General features: G+C 47.1%; 1 protein-coding gene across 1 annotated transcript in view; it reads left to right on the top strand.

Moving 5' to 3' along the window:
- Positions 1-4,857, top strand: part of zeb2b (zinc finger E-box binding homeobox 2b) — an 82,204-nt gene that overhangs the window by 4,678 nt on the left and 72,669 nt on the right. The gene's annotated exons all lie outside the window — the stretch shown is intronic.

Here is a 4,857-nt window from a genome sequence, read left to right as displayed (position 1 = left end):
TTTATATATATATATAAAAAATGCCTCATTTGAGTCGTTCTGGAGTGAAAATGTAAAGTCTTTATTTGGCCTCGTCCTGCTGTTTGCACTTATTCCGCCGCGTCTCGCCTGTTTTTTTTTCTTCTTCTTCTTTTTCGACATTTTCCTCGACTTTCCTCGAGTCTGGGCGCGACAGGCGACAGGTTGCTGAGCAGGTGTAAACTAACGTTCAGATTTCATAATTAAATGTTGATGACGGTGAAAAACAACTTTACAAACACCTTCTTGTTCCCAACAATGCTACATGTGCGCTCGCTCGGATAGCAGCTGTTCCGCCAAAACCCAGCGCTTGTATTTGTGTTTCGTTTGGAGAACTGCTCCGATTCGTCTCCGAAGCATCGATCCCAACCTGTCAGGTCCAGCTTTTTAACAAGCCGGATTATGGAGCAACAAAAGCCTAAATGTAGATTAAATGAAAAGAACAAACACATCACAGCTGGTCCGTGCTTGTGTGAATGTTTTTTGTGTGTAAAAGTGTGTGTGTGTCGTGTTGGCCATTAAAATAATTTTCCCATTTTTCTCCGTTTCTGCGCGGCAGCTGCTTTCGGAGATGACACCTTTGTGCAAACAAGTGTTGAAAGCAGCCTCCAGTTTTTCCTCGCTCTGATGTTCTCTCTCTCTCTCTCTCTCTCTCTCTCTCTCTCTCTCTTGCACACACACACACACGCACACACATTTAGGGAAATTCACACACTCCTTGATGTACGCCGGATTGTCAGAAGAGCTCTCCTGGCAAGGTCAGGAATCAATAGCAGATCGGCAGATTAAGGCTGGGTGACATGTGGAAATCTGGGCCGACTCGCCCACCGTTCCCACCTTTAATTCCACATAATAGAACATGCTATTTGATCAGCACTCACTTTCCAACTGCGCTTCATTATTCAGGAGGTTTCCTGCCTCCTGTACCACCTAAGTGACTCCTCTTTGCTCCTTTCTTCCCGTCTTTAACGAGGACTCGTCTGGCTCTCCCCGGTGCTCCCAAATTCAGACGTGTTATCTCGATTTAATTGCAGCCGATCGCCAGGCGAGATTAGGCCCCAAAATTAGGTCGTTTTGCGGTTGCACGGATTTCGCTCGCTTCCCGCTTTCATCTCGCCGCTGATCAAGCACCTTCGTAAGCRGAGGCTGCAGCCGAGCGAGGGGAGCGGTCAGCGGCCTGCTTGTTATTCCGACGTTCTGTTTAACCTTTTGGCAAGAGTGAGTCAAGGAGAGCTGAGACATCTTCCCCTTTAAATGTCATCGTGCTGCAGTCGGTGGACATGTGTAGCCCAAGTCGAGCCCCTGTTAATGGGTTCTGACTGCAGAGGGGACCCCCCCCCTCCTCTCCTGAACGCTTCATGTCCCGCCACTTGTCAGACGGGAATGTCAAACAAACACCTCTTCAGGTAGCGGGGGATAATCACACCGACAGCGCTGTCCTCTGCCTTTCCGACACGCACAAGGTTGGAGTCTGACAGAGTTTGGGTTTGTGTGGCCGGCGGATAACCAACGCCGCCGCCACCGCCGAGGCCGCGCTTGTTCTTCGCCGGGTATTTCCTGACCTAGAAAAGGTTTCAGGAAGCAGAAGACATGAGTTGAAGCTTGTGACTCAGCCCTGACACGCAGCTTTGTCTCCGGTTAGGTCATGGCTTTACGACTTTGTATCACTTTCCTCTCCTTTTTGCTCAAACTGCAGCGGCTGAAGCCTTTTCTGCTGCCGTCCTGCCAGCCAGGCCAGTCATCTAACAAGTCGGCTCAGCCTAATTACTTCTCCCCCACCCAGGGGAAGCTACTTCCTTATCGCTCGGCTGTCTTGCTCCAGCATTCCTGAGATAAATTCCCCTCCACTTTGTTATTCTTACTACTTAGGGGTATTGGAATTAGCATGGCCATCAAAGCAGACCTTGTACTCGGCCGTTTTTTTCTCACGGCCTTATCGGCGGTCATACATTACAGCGGGGCGTGGGGACGCGCCCGCGGGCCGCAGAGGTGAGCCACGACATGAAAAGGCTGCAGCGTGACGGATTGGTCAGGTAGCAGCAGCTTGCATTCAGAAATCAGCCACTTCCTTCCTTCCTTCCTTCCTTCCTGAATGTTACCCAACACAGTTTCTACCTCAGCGCCGAGCTTATAAACTGGCAATCACGGTATCCCTAATGTTATTACGCTTCATAATTAGTTACAGCAACACTCATTCGGCGACTGGTGGAAAGGAGTATTCCTTAGTAATTAAGGTAATGAAATATTCATTTGTGCTACCTTTTCAGCAGTCTCACAAATGAGCCAGTCGTGCTTAATGTCCGCCCTGCCTCTGATTTTATTATGATGGCAGACTGGCACATCTGCAATTAGCAGGCGCGCTGACAGCCAGGCGGCGAGCTTTTCCTCCTCTTCGCCCCGTTTATTGTTACCTTTATCTCACCGTCTCCTCCCCGACGGAGAGGTTACCTTTCCCCGGCGGCGCAGGATCGACCTGACACCGCCGATCGACGCGCCGCCCTCCTGGTGGTTGGCATCAAGTCAGAGCTTCAGTCGAGAGGAGAGAGGAGGGCGGGGAAGAGAACCACAGACGCAAGAACAACAAATCTTAACAAGTATTTTAGTCTGGTTCACCTGCAACATCTGAAATAAGACAAAACCAACTTACAGGAAAGATGCAGGAGCCAATAATCCCTTAATGTTGATCAAAACAACTACTAGGCAGATTATTTAATCAAAATTAAGGATTTATTGACTCAAACCAAGCTTCTATATTTTGCAATAAAAGTTACTTGTAAGCTAGTTTTCTTATTTCAAGAGGACAAAGATATTTGCACCAGAAATTAGACCAAAAGTACGAGGTAATGTTCTCGATATTCACGCTAACAGCCGTTGTTTCGATGTTAYCTCCTCCAAATCAGGATGAAGTAACCTRGCAGCTCAGCTTTGCTGTTCATTCTCGTCATAATCTTGTAAAACTAAGTTGTTTCTAAGTGCTGGTGGTTCAGATAGTTCCCTCCATCCATCCGTCCGTCCAGGAAGCAAACTGCTGCCATAACGTTGAGCCAACCTGAGCAGAAGCAGCTCCCTCCCATCCCAGGATCATCTGAGGTCAGCCTTTTTGGGGTTAAGTGGTGATAAATCCCCTTTAATTAACTCAACATGTTGTTTTTTCACCAGGTAATTGAAACATGTTAGAGGATATAGTTTAGATTTTATCACCTCCCACCAACCTTCCCTCAAGGACAAGAAACTCTGCCTTTTTTTTAAAAAAGAAAAGGTTATTTATGAACTAGTTATTCTGTAAATCTCGATGCTGTGGGTTGTGGAGATTAATTGGTTAATATTCTGCAGTTTTTGTTGTTGCCTTATTGAGATTTTCCTGAATGGTTGCTGATGATTGGGTCCAGATTGGCGCTGGGGGAAACACATCGACTCTTTCTGTGATGAAACTTTTAGTGGCTGCTCCAGTTCTGCTGTTTTACGTCATGAACCCCTTCCTCACCGCCGGTGTGTGTTCTCATAAAAAACACWAGTGTTTKTATGGTGCTTTCATCCATTTCTTGTCACTTTTACATCTCTTTTGTGCCTCAGCCTTCCCTCCCCACCTTTGTGGTCTCTCCTGGCTTGTGGCGGCGCTGAGGTAAAAACGGTGTGACGGCGGCGTTTTCGTTAAGCCGAGAACAAAGGCTCGGAGACGCCGGGGCCAAACTCATTGTCCCGCGCCCGTTCTGGCCCCCGCCGCAGGATTTRATGCTCTGTTTACCTCCAGCTAATATCCAAAAGAGGAGCTTCTTCCTCTCAGATGCACGTCAGGTTGAGGTAGAAGAACACGACTGAGGCGCAGAGCTGCAGAAGTGAGTGTCCATGTGACGAAACGGAGCAAACAGGGAGTGTGTGGTTGTGTGTGTGTGTGTGTGTGTGTGTGTGTGAGTGTTGGGCCGTTGGAGTCGTCCTGCATGGTCTCTGGGCAAACTGAAAGCAGCGCTCAGTGGGATTAGGGGCTGAGTGCTGCTGGGGGTGGCGGAGGGCGGAGGGACGTGAACACAAGGGGATTCTGGGAGCTGTTTTTGTGCCTTGCAGCAAGCTTTTTTCGCAGTGGCGCTTTTTACAACCTCAACTTTTTGCAGCAGAGTCGAAGGAAATCCCGCCTCCGTCGACGAACGCCGCGACTCGCGTTKGAAGTAAAAGCAAAGTTTGAGAGAGCGAGGAGCAATAAACGCAGTCGAAAGCGCCTTCATTGAACGCAATGATATTTTCACGAGCGCATAAAGATTATGAGTCCGTCCCGGTAGCACCCATCTGTGCTTTCACTCGCAACTACACGCTGTGTAGTTAAAATGGAGGCTGAGTGAAGACACTAGATGACTTTCATTTGGTTTAATAGTTTGTTAAGGTCAAACAATCGACGCCTCCATGCTTTTGTGTCAAAAACTGCGCCTGCGTCTTTGGCGACTAACTGGTTAACTAAATGAAACAATTTGTCAGAAAGCAAACTCTGTAAAAAAAAAAAAAAAAAAAAACCTTTCTGCTGCTTTCTCTCTTTTTTCTTGTGCAAAACAATTACAAAAAATTACAGTAGATAAAAAGTGAACGGCGCCAGTATTTATGCAATCAACATAACGAAGAAACAAAACAATTTAATGTGGAAAAATCATCATTCATCTGCATTATAATTGCTTCTCTTTCACATCTACGGGGACGGTTAATTAAAATTGTGATTAAATGCGCCTGCACTGCCTAAGATGTCTTCCCCCTAAACAGGTGCTACAGAATTTAAAAGTAAAGAGAGAAAGCTAATTAGCATTGGAAATTGAGAAATTGCCTGCAAGAATCGGTGTTAATTTCACTCACTGATGA

The sequence above is a fragment of the Poecilia reticulata genome, linkage group LG2 (genome assembly GCF_000633615.1).
Source record: "Poecilia reticulata strain Guanapo linkage group LG2, Guppy_female_1.0+MT, whole genome shotgun sequence".
Lineage (NCBI taxonomy): Eukaryota > Metazoa > Chordata > Actinopteri > Cyprinodontiformes > Poeciliidae > Poecilia > Poecilia reticulata.
Note: the sequence above shows the minus strand (reverse complement) of the source record. Positions and strands in the feature narration are given on the sequence as shown.